Raw genomic sequence first — 23,930 nt, forward strand, 5'->3', positions numbered from 1 at the left:
CTGTGTAGGGATCGAACCTCTGACCTTGGCGTTATTAGCACCACACTCTAACCATCTGAGCTAACAGGCCATTTTGCACAAGTTCCTGGAAGTCCAGCATATGAAGAAGTGCTAATGATAACCCGGGAGATTTGGAAAGCTTAATTTCGGAGATTTACCATGAAGTTATAAATATATAATATCAACATAAAGAAACTAATATGACTTTAAAAAAATTACAATACAAAAGAGATTTTCATACTTAGTGTTAGAACTTAGAACTATTAATGCTTTTTCCATGTGTTTTAGCAATAAATAACAATTCATCACCTATATGCAATTGATTCATTTAATCATTCTATCAGCTTCCCCTCAAAATAAATATAGAGATACACATGGTACAGAAGAAAATACATCTATTTTCAACATTAAAGGAGCATCAAGTATTGGCTTGGAGACTGATTGAAAGTATGTCCTTGGCATTTTTAACTTTATGCTCTAAAGACTAAATTAATAGGCTCAATAAATATATAGCATACTATGGAAGAAATAGCAGATGATGAAGTGCTACCGATTGTTAACCCGGGATAGTTGGAAAGCTTATATTCAGCTGTTTACATTCATACTATCTTTATATTTCATCAACAAGACAAAACAAAAATGACCTCAATAAATTGCAATAAATAAGAGATTTAGTTACTTGGCATTAGAACTTAGAACCATTAATAGATATACCAGGAGCTTTCAGAATAATAATTAATTCTACAACAATATCAAATGTATTCATCCAATCCTTCAAGCAGCGTTTGATCCAAGGTGATAAACAGTCAAAAATGAGACACAAGAAAAATTAATCTTTTTTCAAACAATTAAACTTGGCCTGTACAGGAATCGAACCTGTGACCTTGGCGTTATTAGCACCAAGCTCTAACGATCTGAGCTAACAGGCCATTTTGCACAAGTTCCTGGAAGTCCAGCATATGAAGAATTGCTAATGATAGTTAACCCGGGAGATTTGGAAAGCTTAATTTCAAAGGTTTACCATGAAGTTATAAATATATAATATCAACATGAAGAAACTAATATGACTTTAAAAAAATTACAATACAAAAGAGATTTTCATACTTAGTGTTAGAACTTAGAACTATTAATGCTTTTTCCATGTGTTTTAGCAATAAATAACAATTCATCACCTATATGCAATTGATTCATTTAATCATTCTATCAGCTTCCCCTCAAAATAAATATAGAGATACACATGATACAGAAGAAAATACATCTATTTTCAACATTAAAGGAGCATCAAGTATTGGCTTGGAGACTGATTGAAAGTATGTCCTTGGCATTTTTAACTTTATGCTCTAAAGACTAAACTAATAGGCTCAATAAATATATAGCATACTATTGAAGAAATAGCAGATGATGAAGTGCTACCGATTGTTAACCCGGGATAGTTGGAAAGCTTATATTCAGCTGTATACATTCATACTATCTTTATATTTCATCAAAAAGACAAAACAAAAATGACCTCAATAAATTGCAATAAATAAGAGATTTAGTTCCTTGGCGTTAGAACTTAGAACCATTAATAGATATTCCAGGAGCTTTCAGAATAATAATTAATTCTACAACTATATCAAATGTATTCATCCAATCCTTCAAGCAGCGTTTGATCCAAGGTGATAAACAGTCAAAAATGAGACACAAGAAAAATTAATCTTTTTTCAAACAATTAAACTTGGCCTGTACAGGGATCGAACCTGTGACCTTGGCGTTATTAGCACCACGCTCTAACCATCTGAGCTAACAGGCCATTTTGAACAAATTCCTGGAAGTCCAGCATATGAAGAAGTGTTAATGATAGTTAACCCGGGAGATTTGGAAAGCTTAATTTCAGAGGTTTACCATGAAGTTATAAATATATAATATCAACATGAAGAAACTAATATGACTTTAAAAAAATTACAATACAAAAGGTATTTTCATACTTAGTGTTAGAACTTAGAACCATTAATGTTTTTCCATGTGTTTTAGCAATAAATAACAATTCATCACCTATATGCAATTGATTCATTTAATCTTTCTATCAGCTTCCCCTCAAAATAAATATAGAGATACACATGATACAGAAGAAAATACATCTATTTTCAAAATTAAAGCAGCATCAAATATAGGCTTGGAGACTGATTGAAAGTATGTCCTTGGCATTTTTAACTTTATGCTCTAAAGACTAAATTAATAGGCTCAATAAATATATAGCATACTATGGAAGAAATAGCAGATGATGAAGTGCTACCGATTGTTAACCCGGGATAGTTGGAAAGCTTATATTCAGCTGTTTACATTCATACTATCTTTATATTTCATCAACAAGACAAAACAAAAATGACCTCAATAAATTGCAATAAATAAGAGATTTAGTTACTTGGCATTAGAACTTAGAACCATTAATAGATATACCAGGAGCTTTCAGAATAATAATTAATTCTACAACAATATCAAATGTATTCATCCAATCCTTCAAGCAGCGTTTGATCCAAGGTGATAAACAGTCAAAAATGAGACACAAGAAAAATTAATCTTTTTTCAAACAATTAAACTTGGCCTGTACAGGAATCGAACCTGTGACCTTGGCGTTATTAGCACCAAGCTCTAACGATCTGAGCTAACAGGCCATTTTGCACAAGTTCCTGGAAGTCCAGCATATGAAGAATTGCTAATGATAGTTAACCCGGGAGATTTGGAAAGCTTAATTTCAAAGGTTTACCATGAAGTTATAAATATATAATATCAACATGAAGAAACTAATATGACTTTAAAAAAATTACAATACAAAAGAGATTTTCATACTTAGTGTTAGAACTTAGAACTATTAATGCTTTTTCCATGTGTTTTAGCAATAAATAACAATTCATCACCTATATGCAATTGATTCATTTACTCATTCTATCAGCTTCCCCTCAAAATAAATAAAGAGATACACATGATACAGAAGAAAATACATCTATTTTCAACATTAAAGGAGCATCAAGTATTGGCTTGGAGACTGATTGAAAGTATGTCCTTGGCATTTTTAACTTTATGCTCTAAAGACTAAACTAATAGGCTCAATAAATATATAGCATACTATTGAAGAAATAGCAGATGATGAAGTGCTACCGATTGTTAACCCGGGATAGTTGGAAAGCTTATATTCAGCTGTATACATTCATACTATCTTTATATTTCATCAAAAAGACAAAACAAAAATGACCTCAATAAATTGCAATAAATAAGAGATTTAGTTCCTTGGCGTTAGAACTTAGAACCATTAATAGATATTCCAGGAGCTTTCAGAATAATAATTAATTCTACAACTATATCAAATGTATTCATCCAATCCTTCAAGCAGCGTTTGATCCAAGGTGATAAACAGTCAAAAATGAGACACAAGAAAAATTAATCTTTTTTCAAACAATTAAACTAGGCCTGTACAGGGATCGAACCTGTGACCTTGGCGTTATTAGCACCACGCTCTAACCATCTGAGCTAACAGGCCATTTTGAACAAATTCCTGGAAGTCCAGCATATGAAGAAGTGTTAATGATAGTTAACCCGGGAGATTTGGAAAGCTTAATTTCAGAGGTTTACTATGAAGTTATAAATATATAATATCAACATGAAGAAACTAATATGACTTTAAAAAAATTACAATACAAAAGGTATTTTCATACTTAGTGTTAGAACTTAGAACCATTAATGTTTTTTCCATGTGTTTTAGCAATAAATAACAATTCATCACCTATATGCAATTGATTCATTTAATCTTTCTATCAGCTTCCCCTCAAAATAAATATAGAGATACACATGATACAGAAGAAAATACATCTATTTTCAAAATTAAAGCAGCATCAAATATAGGCTTGGAGACTGATTGAAAGTATGTCCTTGGCATTTTTAACTTTATGCTCTAAAGAATAAATTAATAGACTCAATAAATATATAGCATACTATTGAAGAAATAGCAGATGATGAAGTGCTACCGATTGTTAACCCGGCATGGTTGGAAAGCTTATATTCAGCTGTTTACATTCATACTATCTTTATATTTCATCAACAAGACAAAACAAAAATGACCTCAATAAATTGTAATAAATAAGAGATTTAGTTACTTGGAGTTAGAACTTAGAACCATTATTAGATATTCCAGGAGCTTTCAGAAAAATAATTATTCTAAAACTATATCAAATGTATTCATCCAATCCTTCAAGCAGCGTTTGATCCAAGGTGATAAACAGTCAAAAATGAGACACAAGAAAAATTAATCTTTTTTCAAACAATTAAACTTGGCCTGTACAGGGATCGAACCTGTGACCTTGGCGTTATTAGCACCACGCTCTAACCATCTGAGCTAACAGACCATTTTGCACAAGCTTCTGGAAGTCCAGCATATGAAGAATTGCTAATGATAGTTAACCCGGGAGATTTGGAAAGCTTAATTTCATAGGTTTACCATGAAGTTATAAATATATAATATCAACATGAAGAAACTAATATGACTTTAAAAAAATTACAATACAAAAGAGATTTTCATACTTAGTGTTAGAACTTAGAACCTATAATGTTTTTTCCATGTGTTTTAGCAATAAATAACAATTCATCACCTATATGCAATTGAATCATCTAATAATTCTATCAGCTTCCTCTCAAAGGAAATATAGACATACACATGATACAGAAGAAAATACATCTATTTTCAACATTAAAGGAGCATCAAGTATTGGCTTGGAGACTGATTGAAAGTATGTCCTTGGCATATTTAACTTTATGCTCTAAAGACTAAACTAATAGGCTCAATAAATATATAGCATACTATTGAAGAAATAGCAGATGATGAAGTGCTACCGATTGTTAACCCGGGATAGTTGGAAAGCTTATATTCAGCTGTTTACATTCATACTATCTTTATATTTCATCAACAAAACAAAACAAAAATGACCTCAATAAATTGCAATAAATAAGAGATTTAGTTACTTGGCGTTAGAACTTAGAACCATTAATAGATATACCAGGAGCTTTCAGAATAATAATTAATTCTACAACAATATCAAATGTATTCATCCAATCCTTCAAGCAGCGTTTGATCCAAGGTGATAAACAGTCAAAAATGAGACACAAGAAAAATTAATCTTTTTTCAAACAATTAAACTTGGCCTGTACAGGAATCGAACCTGTGACCTTGGCGTTATTAGCACCAAGCTCTAACGATCTGAGCTAACAGGCCATTTTGCACAAGTTCCTGGAAGTCCAGCATATGAAGAATTGCTAATGATAGTTAACCCGGGAGATTTGGAAAGCTTAATTTCAAAGGTTTACCATGAAGTTATAAATATATAATATCAACATGAAGAAACTAATATGACTTTAAAAAAAATACAATACAAAAGAGATTTTCATACTTAGTGTTAGAACTTAGAACCTATAATGTTTTTTCCATGTGTTTTAGCAATAAATAACAATTCATCACCTATATGCAATTGAATCATCTAATAATTCTATCAGCTTCCTCTCAAAGGAAATATAGACATACACATGATACAGAAGAAAATACATCTATTTTCAACATTAAAGGAGCATCAAGTATTGGCTTGGAGACTGATTGAAAGTATGTCCTTGGCATATTTAACTTTATGCTCTAAAGACTAAACTAATAGGCTCAATAAATATATAGCATACTATTGAAGAAATAGCAGATGATGAAGTGCTACCGATTGTTAACCCGGGATAGTTGGAAAGCTTATATTCAGCTGTTTACATTCATACTATCTTTATATTTCATCAACAAAACAAAACAAAAATGACCTCAATAAATTGCAATAAATAAGAGATTTAGTTACTTGGCGTTAGAACTTAGAACCATTAATAGATATACCAGGAGCTTTCAGAATAATAATTAATTCTACAACAATATCAAATGTATTCATCCAATCCTTCAAGCAGCGTTTGATCCAAGGTGATAAACAGTCAAAAATGAGACACAAGAAAAATTAATCTTTTTTCAAACAATTAAACTTGGCCGGTACAGGGATCGAACCTGTGACCTTGGCGTTATTAGCACCACGCTCTAACCATCTGAGCTAACAGGCCATTTTGAACAAATTCCTGGAAGTCCAGCATATGAAGAAGTGTTAATGATAGTTAACCCGGGAGATTTGGAAAGCTTAATTTCAGAGGTTTACCATGAAGTTATAAATATATAATATCAACATGAAGAAACTAATATGACTTTAAAAAAATTACAATACAAAAGGTATTTTCATACTTAGTGTTAGAACTTAGAACCATTAATGTTTTTTCCATGTGTTTTAGCAATAAATAACAATTCATCACCTATATGCAATTGATTCATTTAATCATTCTATCAGCTTCCCCTCAAAATAAATATAGAGATACACATGATACAGAAGAAAATACATCTATTTTCAAAATTAAAGCAGCATCAAATATAGGCTTGGAGACTGATTGAAAGTATGTCCTTGGCATTTTTAACTTTATGCTCTAAAGAATAAATTAATAGACTCAATAAATATATAGCATACTATTGAAGAAATAGCAGATGATGAAGTGCTACCGATTGTTAACCCGGCATGGTTGGAAAGCTTATATTCAGCTGTTTACATTCATACTATCTTTATATTTCATCAACAAGACAAAACAAAAATGACCTCAATAAATTGTAATAAATAAGAGATTTAGTTACTTGGCGTTAGAACTTAGAACCATTAATAGATATTCCAGGAGCTTTCAGAAAAATAATTAATTCTAAAACTATATCAAATGTATTCATCCAATCCTTCAAGCAGCGTTTGATCCAAGGTGATAAACAGTCAAAAATGAGACACAAGAAAAATTAATCTTTTTTCAAACAATTAAACTTGGCCTGTACAGGGATCGAACCTGTGACCTTGGCGTTATTAGCACCACGCTCTAACCATCTGAGCTAACAGGCCATTTTGCACAAGCTCCTGGAAGTCCAGCATATGAAGAATTGCTAATGATAGTTAACCCGGGAGATTTGGAAAGCTTAATTTCATAGGTTTACCATGAAGTTATAAATATATAATATCAACATGAAGAAACTAATATGACTTTAAAAAAATTACAATACAAAAGAGATTTTCATACTTAGTGTTAGAACTTAGAACCTATAATGTTTTTTCCATGTGTTTTAGCAATAAATAACAATTCATCACCTATATGCAATTGAATCATCTAATAATTCTATCAGCTTCCTCTCAAAGGAAATATAGACATACACATGATACAGAAGAAAATACATCTATTTTCAACATTAAAGGAGCATCAAGTATTGGCTTGGAGACTGATTGAAAGTATGTCCTTGGCATATTTAACTTTATGCTCTAAAGACTAAACTAATAGGCTCAATAAATATATAGCATACTATTGAAGAAATAGCAGATGATGAAGTGCTACCGATTGTTAACCCGGGATAGTTGGAAAGCTTATATTCAGCTGTATACATTCATACTATCTTTATATTTCATCAAAAAGACTTAACAAAAATGACCTCAATAAATTGCAATAAATAAGAGATTTAGTTCCTTGGCGTTAGAACTTAGAACCATTAATAGATATTCCAGGAGCTTTCAGAAAAATAATTAATTCTAAAACTATATCAAATGTATTCATCCAATCCTTCAAGCAGCGTTTGATCCAAGGTGATAAACAGTCAAAAATGAGACACAAGAAAAATTAATCTTTTTTCAAACAATTAAACTTGGCCTGTACAGGGATCGAACCTGTGACCTTGGCGTTATTAGCACCACGCTCTAACCAGCTGAGCTAACAGGCCATTTTGCACAAGCTCCTGGAAGTCCAGCATATGAAGAATTGCTAATGATAGTTAACCCGGGAGATTTGGAAAGCTTAATTTCATAGGTTTACCATGAAGTTATAAATATATAATATCAACATGAAGAAACTAATATGACTTTAAAAAAATTACAATACAAAAGAGATTTTCATACTTAGTGTTAGAACTTAGAACCTATAATGTTTTTTCCATGTGTTTTAGCAATAAATAACAATTCATCACCTATATGCAATTGAATCATCTAATAATTCTATCAGCTTCCTCTCAAAGGAAATATAGACATACACATGATACAGAAGAAAATACATCTATTTTCAACATTAAAGGAGCATCAAGTATTGGCTTGGAGACTGATTGAAAGTATGTCCTTGGCATATTTAACTTTATGCTCTAAAGACTAAACTAATAGGCTCAATAAATATATAGCATACTATTGAAGAAATAGCAGATGATGAAGTGCTACCGATTGTTAACCCGGGATAGTTGGAAAGCTTATATTCAGCTGTATACATTCATACTATCTTTATATTTCATCAAAAAGACTTAACAAAAATGACCTCAATAAATTGCAATAAATAAGAGATTTAGTTCCTTGGCGTTAGAACTTAGAACCATTAATAGATATTCCAGGAGCTTTCAGAAAAATAATTAATTTAAAACTATATCAAATGTATTCATCCAATCCTTCAAGCAGCGTTTGATCCAAGGTGATAAACAGTCAAAAATGAGACACAAGAAAAATTAATCTTTTTTCAAACAATTAAACTTGGCCTGTACAGGGATCGAACCTGTGACCTTGGCGTTATTAGCACCACGCTCTAAGCATCTGAGCTAACAGGCCATTATGCACAAGTTCCTGGAAGTCCAGCATATGAAGAATTGCTAATGATAGTTAACCCGGGAGATTTGGAAAGCTTAATTTCATAGGTTTACCATGAAGTTATAAATATATAATATCAACATGAAGAAACTAATATGACTTTAAAAAAATTACAATACAAAAGAGATTTTCATACTTAGTGTTAGAACTTAGAACCAATAATGTTTTTTCCATGTGTTTTAGCAATAAATAACAATTCATCACCTATATGCAATTGAATCATCTAATAATTCTACCAGCTTCCTCTCAAAGGAAATATAGACATACACATGATACAGAAGAAAATACATCTATTTTCAACATTAAAGGAGCATCAAGTATTGGCTTGGAGACTGATTGAAAGTATGTCCTTGGCATATTTAACTTTATGCTCTAAAGACTAAACTAATAGGCTCAATAAATATATAGCATACTATTGAAGAAATAGCAGATGATGAAGTGCTACCGATTGTTAACCCGGGATAGTTGGAAAGCTTATATTCAGCTGTATACATTCATACTATCTTTATATTTCATCAAAAAGACTTAACAAAAATGACCTCAATAAATTGCAATAAATAAGAGATTTAGTTGCTTGGCGTTAGAACTTAGAACCATTAACAGATATTCCAGGAGCTTTCAGAATAATAATTATTTCTACAACTATATCAAATGTATTCATCCAATCCTTCAAGCAGCGTTTGATCCAAGGTGATAAACAGTCAAAAATGAGACACAAGAAAAATTCATCTTTTTACAAACAATTAAACTTGGCCTGTACAGGGATCGAACCTGTGACCTTGGCGTTATTAGCACCACACTTTAACCATCTGAGCTAACAGGGCATTTTGCACAAGTTCCTGGAAGTCCAGCATATGAAGAATTACTAATGGTAGTTAACCCGGGAGATTTGGAAAGCTTAATTTCAGAGGTTTACCATGAAGTTATAAATATATAATATCAACATGAAGAAACTAATATGACTTTAAAAAAATAACAATACAAAAGAGATTTTCATACTTAGTGTTAGAACTTAGAACAATTAATGTTGTTTCCATGTGTTTTAGCAATAAATAACAATTCATCACCTATATGCAATTGAATCATCTAATCATTCGATCAGCTTCCCCTCAAAGGAAATATAGACATACACATGATACAGAAGAAAATACATCTATTTTCAACATTAAATAAGCATCAAGTATTGGCTTGGAGACTGATTGAAAGTATCTCCTTGGCATTTTTAACTTTATGCTCTAAAGACTAAACTAATAGGCTCAATAAATATATAGCATACTATGGAAGAAATAGCAGATGATGAAGTGCTACCGATTGTTAACCCGGGATAGTTGGAAAGCTTATATTCAGCTGTTTACATTCATACTATCTTTATATTTCATCAACAAGACAAAACAAAAATGACCTCAATAAATTGCAATAAATAAGAGATTTAGTTACTTGGCATTAGAACTTAGAACCATTAATAGATATACCAGGAGCTTTCAGAATAATAATTAATTCTACAACAATATCAAATGTATTCATCCAATCCTTCAAGCAGCGTTTGATCCAAGGTGATAAACAGTCAAAAATGAGACACAAGAAAAATTAATCTTTTTTCAAACAATTAAACTTGGCCTGTACAGGAATCGAACCTGTGACCTTGGCGTTATTAGCACCAAGCTCTAACGATCTGAGCTAACAGGCCATTTTGCACAAGTTCCTGGAAGTCCAGCATATGAAGAATTGCTAATGATAGTTAACCCGGGAGATTTGGAAAGCTTAATTTCAAAGGTTTACCATGAAGTTATAAATATATAATATCAACATGAAGAAACTAATATGACTTAAAAAAAATTACAATACAAAAGAGATTTTCATACTTAGTGTTAGAACTTAGAACTATTAATGCTTTTTCCATGTGTTTTAGCAATAAATAACAATTCATCACCTATATGCAATTGATTCATTTAATCATTCTATCAGCTTCCCCTCAAAATAAATATAGAGATACACATGATACAGAAGAAAATACATCTATTTTCAACATTAAAGGAGCATCAAGTATTGGCTTGGAGACTGATTGAAAGTATGTCCTTGGCATTTTTAACTTTATGCTCTAAAGACTAAACTAATAGGCTCAATAAATATATAGCATACTATTGAAGAAATAGCAGATGATGAAGTGCTACCGATTGTTAACCCGGGGCTAGTTGGAAAGCTTATATTCAGCTGTATACATTCATACTATCTTTATATTTCATCAAAAAGACAAAACAAAAATGACCTCAATAAATTGCAATAAATAAGAGATTTAGTTCCTTGGCGTTAGAACTTAGAACCATTAATAGATATTCCAGGAGCTTTCAGAATAATAATAAATTCTACAACTATATCAAATGTATTCATCCAATCCTTCAAGCAGCGTTTGATCCGAGGTGATAAACAGTCAAAAATGAGACACAAGAAAAATTAATCTTTTTTCAAACAATTAAACTTGGCCTGTACAGGGATCGAACCTGTGACCTTGGCGTTATTAGCACCACGCTCTAACCATCTGAGCTAACAGGCCATTTTGAACAAATTCCTGGAAGTCCAGCATATGAAGAAGTGTTAATGATAGTTAACCCGGGAGATTTGGAAAGCTTAATTTCAGAGGTTTACCATGAAGTTATAAATATATAATATCAACATGAAGAAACTAATATGACTTTAAAAAAATTAAAATACAAAAGGTATTTTCATACTTAGTGTTAGAACTTAGAACCATTAATGTTTTTTCCATGTGTTTTAGCAATAAATAACAATTCATCACCTATATGCAATTGATTCATTTAATCTTTCTATCAGCTTCCCCTCAAAATAAATATAGAGATACACATGATACAGAAGAAAATACATCTATTTTCAACATAAAAAGGAGCATCAAGTATTGGCTTGGAGACTGATTGAAAGTATGTCCTTGGCATTTTTAACTTTATGCTCTAAAGAATAAATTAATAGACTCAATAAATATATAGCATACTATTGAAGAAATAGCAGATGATGAAGTGCTACCGATTGTTAACCCGGCATGGTTGGAAAGCTTATATTCAGCTGTTTACATTCATACTATCTTTATATTTCATCAACAAGACAAAACAAAAATGACCTCAATAAATTGTAGAAAATAAGAGATTTAGTTACTTGGCGTTCGAACTTAGAACCATTAATAGATATTCCAGGAGCTTTCAGAAAAATAATTATTCTAAAACTATATCAAATGTATTCATCCAATCCTTCAAGCAGCGTTTGATCCAAGGTAATAAACAGTCAAAAATGAGACACAAGAAAAATTAATCTTTTTTCAAACAATTAAACTTGGCCTGTACAGGGATCGAACCTGTGACCTTGGCGTTATTAGCACCACGCTCTAACCATCTGAGCTAACAGACCATTTTGCACAAGCTTCTGGAAGTCCAGCATATGAAGAATCGCTAATGATAGTTAACCCGGGAGATTTGGAAAGCTTAATTTCATAGGTTTACCATGAAGTTATAAATATATAATATCAACATGAAGAAACTAATATGACTTTAAAAAAATTACAATACAAAAGAGATTTTCATACTTAGTGTTAGAACTTAGAACCTATAATGTTTTTTCCATGTGTTTTAGCAATAAATAACAATTCATCACCTATATGCAATTGAATCATCTAATAATTCTATCAGCTTCCTCTCAAAGGAAATATAGACATACACATGATACAGAAGAAAATACATCTATTTTCAACATAAAAAGGAGCATCAAGTATTGGCTTGGAGACTGATTGAAAGTATGTCCTTGGCATATTTAACTTTATGCTCTAAAGACTAAACTAATAGGCTCAATAAATATATAGCATACTATTGAAGAAATAGCAGATGATGAAGTGCTACCGATTGTTAACCCGGGATAGTTGGAAAGCTTATATTCAGCTGTATACATTCATACTATCTTCATATTTCATCAACAAGACAAAACAAAAATGACCTCAATAAATTGCAATAAATAGGAGATTTAAGTACTTGGCGTCAGAACTTAGAACCATTAATAGATATTCCAGGAGCTTTCAGAATAATAATTAATTCTACAACTATATCAAATGTATTTATCCAATCCTTCAAGCAGCGTTTGATCCAAGGTGATAAACAGTCAAAAATGAGACACAAGAAAAATTTATCTTTTTTCAAACAATTAAACTTGGCCTGTGTAGGGATCGAACCTCTGACCTTGGCGTTATTAGCACCACACTCTAACCATCTGAGCTAACAGGCCATTTTGCACAAGCTCCTGGAAGTCCAGCATATGAAGAAGTGCTAATGATAACCCGGGAGATTTGGGAAGCTTAATTTCGGAGATTTACCATGAAGTTATAAATATATAATATCAACATAAAGAAACTAATATGACTTAAAAAAAATTACAATACAAAAGAGATTTTCATACTTAGTGTTAGAACTTAGAACTATTAATGCTTTTTCCATGTGTTTTAGCAATAAATAACAATTCATCACCTATATGCAATTGATTCATTTAATCATTCTATCAGCTTCCCCTCAAAATAAATATAGAGATACACATGATACAGAAGAAAATACATCTATTTTCAACATTAAAGGAGCATCAAGTATTGGCTTGGAGACTGATTGAAAGTATGTCCTTGGCATTTTTAACTTTATGCTCTAAAGACTAAATTAATAGGCTCAATAAATATATAGCATACTATGGAAGAAATAGCAGATGATGAAGTGCTACCGATTGTTAACCCGGGATAGTTGGAAAGCTTATATTCAGCTGTTTACATTCATACTATCTTTATATTTCATCAACAAAACAAAACAAAAATGACCTCAATAAATTGCAATAAATAAGAGATTTAGTTACTTGGCGTTAGAACTTAGAACCATTAATAGATATACCAGGAGCTTTCAGAATAATAATTAATTCTACAACAATATCAAATGTATTCATCCAATCCTTCAAGCAGCGTTTGATCCAAGGTGATAAACAGTCAAAAATGAGACACAAGAAAAATTAATCTTTTTTCAAACAATTAAACTTGGCCTGTACAGGAATCGAACCTGTGACCTCGGCGTTATTAGCACCAAGCTCTAACAATCTGAGCTAACAGGCCATTTTGCACAAGTTCCTGGAAGTCCAGCATATGAAGAATTGCTAATGATAGTTAACCCGGGAGATTTGGAAAGCTTAATTTCAAAGGTTTACCATGAAGTTATAAATATATAATATCAACATGAAGAAACTAATATGACTTTAAAAAAATTACAATACAAAAGAGATTTTCATACTTAGTGTTAGAACTTAGAACCTATAATGTTTTTTCCATGTGTTTTAGCAATAAATAACAATTCATCACCTATATGCAATTGAATCATCTAATAATTCTATCAGCTTCCTCTCAAAGGAAATATAGACATACACATGATACAGAAGAAAATACATCTATTTTCAACATTAAAGGAGCATCAAGTATTGGCTTGGAGACTGATTGAATGTATGTCCTTGGCATATTTAACTTTATGCTCTAAAGACTAAACTAATAGGCTCAATAAATATATAGCATACTATTGAAGAAATAGCAGATGATGAAGTGCTACCGATTGTTAACCCGGGATAGTTGGAAAGCTTATATTCAGCTGTATACATTCATACTATCTTCATATTTCATCAAAAAGACTTAACAAAAATGACCTCAATAAATTGCAATAAATAAGAGATTTAGTTCCTTGGCGTTAGTACTTAGAACCATTAATAGATATTCCAGGAGCTTTCAGAAAAATAATTAATTTAAAACTATATCAAATGTATTCATCCAATCCTTCAAGCAGCGTTTGATCCAAGGTGATAAACAGTCAAAAATGAGACACAAGAAAAATTAATCTTTTTTCAAACAATTAAACTTGGCCTGTACAGGGATCGAACCTGTGACCTTGGCGTTATTAGCACCACGCTCTAACCATCTGAGCTAAAAGGCCATTTTGCACAAGTTCCTGGAAGTCCAGCATATGAAGAATTGCTAATGATAGTTAACCCGGGAGATTTGGAAAGCTTAATTTCATAGGTTTACCATGAAGTTATAAATATATAATATCAACATGAAGAAACTAATATGACTTTAAAAAAATTACAATACAAAAGAGATTTTCATACTTAGTGTTAGAACTTAGAACCAATAATGTTTTTTCCATGTGTTTTAGCAATAAATAACAATTCATCACCTATATGCAATTGAATCATCTAATAATTCTATCAGCTTCCTCTCAAAGGAAATATAGACATACACATGATACAGAAGAAAATACATCTATTTTCAACATTAAAGGAGCATCAAGTATTGGCTTGGAGACTGATTGAAAGTATGTCCTTGGCATATTTAACTTTATGCTCTAAAGACTAAACTAATAGGCTCAATAAATATATAGCATACTATTGAAGAAATAGCAGATGATGAAGTGCTACCGATTGTTAACCCGGGATAGTTGGAAAGCTTATATTCAGCTGTATACATTCATACTATCTTTATATTTCATCAAAAAGACTTAACAAAAATGACCTCAATAAATTGCAATAAATAAGAGATTTAGTTGCTTGGCGTTAGAACTTAGAACCATTAACAGATATTCCAGGAGCTTTCAGAATAATAATTATTTCTACAACTATATCAAATGTATTCATCCAATCCTTCAAGCAGCGTTTGATCCAAGGTGATAAACAGTCAAAAATGAGACACAAGAAAAATTCATCTTTTTACAAACAATTAAACTTGGCCTGTACAGGGATCGAACCTGTGACCTTGGCGTTATTAGCACCACACTTTAACCATCTGAGCTAACAGGGCATTTTGCACAAGTTCCTGGAAGTCCAGCATATGAAGAATTACTAATGGTAGTTAACCCGGGAGATTTGGAAAGCTTAATTTCAGAGGTTTACCATGAAGTTATAAATATATAATATCAACATGAAGAAACTAATATGACTTTAAAAAAATAACAATACAAAAGAGATTTTCATACTTAGTGTTAGAACTTAGAACAATTAATGTTGTTTCCATGTGTTTTAGCAATAAATAACAATTCATCACCTATATGCAATTGAATCATCTAATCATTCGATCAGCTTCCCCTCAAAGGAAATATAGACATACACATGATACAGAAGAAAATACATCTATTTTCAACATTAAATAAGCATCAAGTATTGGCTTGGAGACTGATTGAAAGTATCTCCTTGGCATTTTTAACTTTATGCTCTAAAGACTAAACTAATAGGCTCAATAAATATATAGCATACTATTGAAGAAATAGCAGATGATGAAGTGCTACCGATTGTTAACCCGGGATAGTTGGAAAGCTTATATTCAGCTGTATACATTCATACTATCTTTATATTTCATCAAAAAGACTTAACAAAAATGACCTAAATAAATTGCAATAAATAAGAGATTTAGTTCCTTGGCGTTAGAACTTAGAACCATTAATAGATATTCCAGGAGCTTTCAGAAAAATAATTAATTCTAAAACTATATCAAATGTATTCATCCAATCCTTCAAGCAGCGTTTGATCCAAGGTGATAAACAGTCAAAAATGAGACACAAGAAAAATTTATCTTTTTTCAAACAATTAAACTTGGCCTGTACAGGGATCGAACCTGTGACTTTGGCGTTATTAGCATCACGCTCTAACCATCTGAGCTAACAGGCCATTTTGCACAAGTTCCTGGAAGTCCAGCATATGAAGAATTGCTAATGATAGTTAACCCGGGAGATTTGGAAAGCTTAATTTCATAGGTTTACCATGAAGTTATAAATATATAATATCAACATGAAGAAACTAATATGACTTTAAAAAAATTAAAATACAAAAGAGATTTTCATACTTAGTGTTAGAACTTAGAACCAATAATGTTTTTTCCATGTGATTTAGCAATAAATAACAATTCATCACCTATATGCAATTGAATCATCTAATAATTCTATCAGCTTCCTCTCAAAGGAAATATAGACATACACATGATACAGAAGAAAATACATCTAATTTCAACATTAAAGGAGCATCAAGTATTGGCTTGGAGACTGATTGAAAGTATGTCCTTGGCATATTTAACTTTATGCTCTAAAGACTAAACTAATAGGCTCAATAAATATATAGCATACTATTGAAGAAATAGCAGATGATGAAGTGCTACCGATTGTTAACCCGGGATAGTTGGAAAGCTTATATTCAGCTGTATACATTCATACTATCTTTATATTTCATCAAAAAGACTTAACAAAAATGACCTCAATAAATTGCAATAAATAAGAGATTTAGTTGCTTGGCGTTAGAACTTAGAACCATTAACAGATATTCCAGGAGCTTTCAGAATAATAATTAATTCTACAACTATATCAAATGTATTCATCCAAACCTTCAAGCAGCGTTTGATCCAAGGTGATAAACAGTCAAAAATGAGACACAAGAAAAATTCATCTTTTTACAAACAATTAAACTTGGCCTGTACAGGGATCGAACCTGTGACCTTGGCGTTATTAGCACCACACTTTAACCATCTGAGCTAACAGGGCATTTTGCACAAGTTCCTGGAAGTCCAGCATATGAAGAATTACTAATGGTAGTTAACCCGGGAGATTTGGAAAGCTTAATTTCAGAGGTTTACCATGAAGTTATAAATATATAATATCAACATGAAGAAACTAATATGACTTTAAAAAAATAACAATACAAAAGAGATTTTCATACTTAGTGTTAGAACTTAGAACAATTAATGCTGTTTCCATGTGTTTTAGCAATAAATAACAATTCATCACCTATATGCAATTGAATCATCTAATAATTCTATCAGCTTCCTCTCAAAGGAAATATAGACATACACATGATACAGAAGAAAATACTTCTAATTTCAACATTAAATAAGCATCAAGTATTGGCTTGGAGACTGATTGAAAGTATCTCCTTGGCATTTTTAACTTTATGCTCTAAAGACTAAACTAATAGGCTCAATAAATATATAGCATACTATTGAAGAAATAGCAGATGATGAAGTGCTACCAATTGTTAACCCGGGATAGTTGGAAAGCTTATATTCAGCTGTATACATTCATACTATCTTTATATTTCATCAAAAAGACAAAACAAAAATGACCTCAATAAATTGCAATAAATAAGAGATTTAGTTACTTGGCGTTAGAACTTAAAACCATTAATAGATATTCCAGGAGCTTTCAGAATAATAATTAATTCTACAACTATATCAAATGTATTCATCCAATCCTTCAAGCAGCGTTTGATCCAAGGTGATAAACAGTCAAAAATGAGACACAAGAAAAATTAATCTTTTTTCAAACACTTAAACATGGCCTGTACAGGGATCAAACCTGTGACCTTGGCGTTATTAGCACCACGCTCTAACCATCTGAGCTAACAGGCCATTTTGCACAAATTCCTGGAAGTCCAGCATATGAAGAAGTGTTAATGATAGTTAACCCGGGAGATTTGGAAAGCTTAATTTCAGAGGTTTACCATGAAGTTATAAATATATAATATCAACATGAAGAAACTAATATGACTTAAAAAAATTACAATACAAAAGGTATTTTCATACTTAGTGTTAGAACTTAGAACCATTAATGTTTTTTCCATGTGTTTTAGCAATAAATAACAATTCATCACCTATATGCAATTGATTCATTTAATCATTCTATCAGCTTCCCCTCAAAGGAAATATAGAGATACACATGATACACAAGAAAATACATCTATTTTCAACATTAAAGAAGCATCAAGTATTGGCTTGGAGACAGATTGTAAGTATCTCCTTGGCATTTTTAACTTTATGCTCTAAAGACAAAACTAATAGGCTCACTAAATATATAGCATACTATTGAAGAAATAGCAGATGATGAAGTGCTACTGATTGTTAACCCGGGATAGTTGGAAAGCTTATATTCAGCTGTTTACATTCATACTATCTTTATATTTCATCAACAGGACAAAACAAAAATGACCTCAATAAATTGCAATAAATAAGAGATTTAGTTACTAGGCGTTAGAACTTAGAACCATTAATAGATATTCCAGGAGCTTTCAGAATAATAATTAATTCTACAACTATATCAAATGTATTCATCCAATCCTTCAAGCAGCGTTTGATCCAAGGTGATAAACAGTCAAAAATGAGACACAAGAAAAATTAATCTTTTTTCAAACAATTAAACTTGGCCTGCACAGGGATCGAACCTGTGACCTTGGCATTATTAGCACCATGCTCTAACCATCTGAGCTAACAGGTCATTTCGCACACTTGCCTGGAAGTCCAGCATATGAAGAAGTGCTAATGATAGTTAACCCGGGAGATTTGGAAAGCTTAATTTCAGAGGTTTACCATGAAGTTATAAATATATAATATCAACATGAAGAAACTAATATGACTTTAAAAAAATTACAATACAAAAGAGATTTTCATACTTAGTGTTAGAACTTAGAACCATTAATGTTTTTCCATGTGTTTTAGCAATAAATAACAATTCATCACCTATATGCAATTGATTAATTTAATCATTCTATCAGCTTCCCCTCAAAGGAAATATAGAGACACACATGATACAGAAGAAAAAACATCTATTTTCAACATTAAAGGAGCATCAAGTATTGGCTTGGAGACTGATTGAAAGCATGTGCTTGGCATTTTTAACTTTATGCTCTAAAGACTAAACTACTAGGCTCACTAAATATATAGCATACTATTGAGGAAATAGCAGATGATGAAGTGCTACCGATTGTTAACCCGGGATAGTTGGAAAGCTTATATTCAGCTGTTTACATTCATACTATCTTTATATTTCATCAACAGGACAAAACAAAAATGACCTCAATCAATTGCAATAAATAAGAGATTTAGTTACTTGGCGTTAGAACTTAGAACCATTAATAGATATTCCAGGAGCTTTCAGAATAATAATGAATTCTACAACTATATCAAATATATTCATCCAATCCTTCAAGCAGCTTTTGATCCAAGGTGATAAACAGTCAAAAATGAGACACAAGAAAAATTAATCTTTTTTCAAATAATTAAACTAGGCCTGTACAGGGATCGAACCTGTGACCTTGGCGTTATTAGCACAACGCTCTAACCATCTGAGCTAACAGGCCATTTTGCACAAGTTTCTGGAAGTCCAGCATATGAAGAAGTGCTAATGATAACCCGGGAGATTTGGAAAGCTTAATTTCGGAGGTTTACCATGAAGTTATAAATATATAATATCAACATGAAGAAACTAATATGACTTTAAAAAAATTACAATACAAAAGAGATTTTCATACTTAGTGTTAGAACTTAGAACTATTAATAGATATTCCAGGAGCATTCAGAATAATAATTAATTCTACAACTATATCAAATGTATTCATCCAATCCTTCAAGCAGCGTTTAATCCAAGGTGATAAACAGTCAAAAATGAGACACAAGAAAAATTTATCTTTTTTCAAACAATTAAACTTGGCCTGTACAGGGATCGAACCTGTGACCTTGGCGTTATTAGCACCACGCTCTGTCCATCTGAGATAACAGGTCATTTTGCACACTTGCCTGGAAGTCCAGCATATGAAGAAGGGCTAATGATAGTTAACCCGGGAGATTTGGAAAGCTTAATTTCAGAGGTTTACCATGAAGTTATAAATATATAATATCAACATGAAGAAACTAATATGACTTTAAAAAAATTACAATACAAAAGAGATTTTCATACTTAGTGTTAGAGCTTAGAACCATTAATGTTTTTTCCATGTGTTTTAGCAATAAATAACAATTCATCACCTATATGCAATTGAATCATCTAATCATTCTATCAGCTTCCCCTCAAAGGAAATATAGACATACACATGATACAGAAGAAAATGGAAAGGGGCGACCACTCGGTCCCCCCGAACGTATGGTGGGGGGCCGGGATCCCCCCGGGAAGCCATTTTGGACGGGGGGCGTGTCACGGCTGGTATGCCCGAAGCGGCGTAGCTGGGGCGCGCCTTTTCCCGCCCAAGAAGGGTTGTCCTAGACACCTACACCGTTGGCCACGCCCCGTAGGCGTACCGGAGGAGGGTACACGCCCTCCCGAAGAGGAATAAAAGGAGCAGCAATCCGAAGAAGCATCCTCTTGTTCCTGTGCTTGGAAGCTGCACCCTCTCGTTGCACGTGAGCCCTCGACGGAACAAGGAGCAATTTTTGAGAACTTGTAATTTTTGTGTTTCTCTTCCAGTGACTTCGAACCTTCGGATCCAGGACCGTGTTGAGCAACAAGGATCGAACATCCGACCACAATGCCTGGCAGGAAGGCTGGAAAGAAGTCAGGGACTGATCAGATGCTTCGCATGCTGATGAAAGATATGGCGAGTATGAAGAAGCAGATGGCAGCGATGAACAATACGGGCAGACCGAAGAAGGTCATAGGACCGGCGTTGCCCGGAGCCGTCCCCGCTGGGAGAGGTAAAAGGATCAGGAATAGGGCAGCAGGGGGGGAGGCCCTGATTCCCAAATTACCCCCGGCAAGCCTGGTCATTCCAGTTGAGGCCCCAGTCCCGATCCCGGATGCGGGCCAACCGATTCCGGTTGTTGTTACGCCCGCCAGCGGGGAGGATATGCCTCCGGAGATAGCCGCCCAGTTAGCCGCATGGCTCGGCAGGAACACAGGGGGTGCTACGGCACCGGGAGACACGGCCGAAGAGGCCAAACTACTAATGCAGCAGTTGCGGCAGTCGCGAGACGCCGCGAAGGCGAATCTCCCTCTTGTCCCCCCACAGGTGACCTCGGAAGGACCAGCAGCCGGCGTCGAAAAAACGGCGGGACCAGCAATGGAGCCGGGTAAGCAGGCATTGCCAATGGCAAGGGAGGGGTCGTTGCCCTCGAGAAGGGAAAAGGTGGTCCAACATATACCGCTGGCCACAAAAGAGATGATTTGGGCTGATAAATATGTGAATATGTTTTCTCTCCTGACCGACCATCGCGAGATGGAGTATGTAAAGACTCAGAAGGATTTGTGGCATCCGAGTGTGTGGCGAGCAAAAATGGCGGGATTCAGGGTTGACGAGATGATCTCAAATTGGGCCAGGCCTTTGCAATGTTTACGGCAATTATTGGGGAACGTCAGCCCGAGGTTTTGACCGAATTGGCCTGCTATCAGGCACGTATAATGGATTTTTATGAAACTTATGAGGGAGATGAATGGATGGGTTATGATATGAAGTTTCGCAAAGCCAAGGAGTACGATTCATCTCTGACGTGGGATTGTCTCGACTCGATCTCTTGGCAGAAGCAGCTCCTGCCGGGCGCGACAAAGTCGTCCTCGCTTGGCGGGAATGGGTCGGGGCCGTCCCGCCACCAGCCGGCGGCACCATTTCGAGCGGGCCCCGCTGGTGACCACCAACCAAAGAGTGGTGGGAACGGGGTAGAAAAGGGGTCTGTTGGAATTTTAACAGGGGCAAGTGCACTAGGCCACAAGGGACGTGTAAGTTCAGACATGAATGTGCAAGTTGCGGAAACTCTTCTCACCCCGAGAGTTCGTGCAGAGCCAAGAATGGTGATACGGGGGTAGAGGAGGGGCCAAACAGGTCTGATGTGGACCAAGGAGTTCCGCTACCAACCCCCGTAGATATCATGGCAATGATCCCCTGGCTAAATGAATACCCTGATCATGTCTCCGCTGGGGTGTTGAGGAACGGCTTCTCGTACGGTTTCCGCATCCCGGCGGTGGATTTTCGGGGGGAATCATTGTGTAGAAACCAACTGTCGGCACAGCATAATCCAGCGGTGGTGGAAAGAAAGATTGCAAAAGAGATTGCCCTTGGCCGAGTCGCTGGACCATATAGGCACCCGCCAGTCACTAATTTCATCTGTTCCCCTGTTGGGAGTAGTCCCCAAGAGGGACCCGGGGGAGTTTAGGTTGATCCACAACTTGTCAGCTCCTAGGGGTCTTTCGGTGAACGATGCGATTGACCCGGGAGTTTGTTCGGTGTGGTACGCATCCTTCGATGATTCCATCGCCATGTTGAATCGCCTGGGGCCCGGAGCGCTGATGGCAAAGTCAGATATCGAGTCAGCGTTCCGGTTGCTCCCGGTACACCCACAGGATCAGCGTCTGTTAGGCTTTGTTTTTCAAAGACGTTACTACATGGATAGATGTATGCCAATGGGTTGCTCCATTTCTTGTGCTTATTTTGAAAAGTTCAGTTCTTTTCTGCAATGGGCGTTCACCAAGGCCACGGGCCATACCCAGGTTATGCATTACCTAGACGATTTCTTGTTCTTGGGGGCAGCCGGCGACACTCAGTGTGCGCTGGTGTTACGAGATTTTTGCACTCTCATGGAGCGATTCGGGGTGCCATTGGCACCAAGTAAGACGGTTGGACCATCGACTTCACTCGAGTTTCTAGGCATTGAGCTCGATTCTGTGGAGGGATGTTTCCGTTTGCCGGTGGGGAAGGTAGCGAAGTTCAGGGCTTCCTTGGAATTGTGCATCAGCAAAGAAAAAGTCACGCTCCATCAGCTACAACAAGCTGTGGGCCAGCTTAACTTTGCCCTCCGAGTGATACCAATGGCCCGCCCCTTTTCCCACTCTATTGCACAAGCCATGGTTGGTCTCAAGGAAGGACACCATTGCACGAGACTGTCTGCAGAAGTTCGCCAGGACATGCGCATATGGTTGGCATTTCTGGCGGATTTCAACGGTCGAGTGGTGTGGACCAAACCACCAGCGTCCTCGGACGAGCTGGGTTTGTGGACCGACTCGGCGGGGAGCGTGGAATTTGGCGCCATCTTTGGTAATCGCTGGTCGGCGCAAACATGGCCGACGTGGTGGCACACCAGCGGTCTCACAGGTAACATTGGGTTTCTCGAGTTGTTCCCCATTTTGGTGGCTCTGATGGCATGGCCGGATGAGTTCAGAGATCGCTCTGTGGTGTTTTGGTCCGACAATATGACTGTTGTTGAATGTATAAATAGTCAGGCAGCACGCTGCAAGTGGATATTGAGATTACTGAAGGAAATTGTACTAATTTGCATGAGACTGAACGTACAATTCAGGGCGAAGCATGTGCCAGGGGTACAGATCCAGGCGACTGATGCACTCTCTCGTTCACACATGCAGGCTTTCAGGGGTTATCTACCTTCCGCGGACCTAGCGGCGG

General features: G+C 34.7%; 4 non-coding genes across 4 annotated transcripts; all 4 read right to left on the reverse strand.

The window, feature by feature from the left end:
- Positions 1-1,718: 1,718 nt before the first annotated feature.
- TRNAI-AAU (transfer RNA isoleucine (anticodon AAU)) lies at positions 1,719-1,792 on the reverse strand. The gene has a single exon. It is a non-coding gene; the product is annotated as a tRNA-Ile (tRNA).
- Positions 1,793-6,894: 5,102 nt separating this feature from the next.
- Positions 6,895-6,968, reverse strand: TRNAI-AAU (transfer RNA isoleucine (anticodon AAU)). Its single transcript has one exon. It is a non-coding gene; the product is annotated as a tRNA-Ile (tRNA).
- A 789-nt stretch (positions 6,969-7,757) lies between these two features.
- On the reverse strand, positions 7,758-7,831 carry TRNAI-AAU (transfer RNA isoleucine (anticodon AAU)). The gene has a single exon. It is a non-coding gene; the product is annotated as a tRNA-Ile (tRNA).
- Positions 7,832-11,209: 3,378 nt separating this feature from the next.
- On the reverse strand, positions 11,210-11,283 carry TRNAI-AAU (transfer RNA isoleucine (anticodon AAU)). Its single transcript has one exon. It is a non-coding gene; the product is annotated as a tRNA-Ile (tRNA).
- Positions 11,284-23,930: the final 12,647 nt, after the last annotated feature.

Source organism: Lissotriton vulgaris, chromosome 4_1 (assembly GCF_964263255.1).
Source record: "Lissotriton vulgaris chromosome 4_1, aLisVul1.2, whole genome shotgun sequence".
Lineage (NCBI taxonomy): Eukaryota > Metazoa > Chordata > Amphibia > Caudata > Salamandridae > Lissotriton > Lissotriton vulgaris.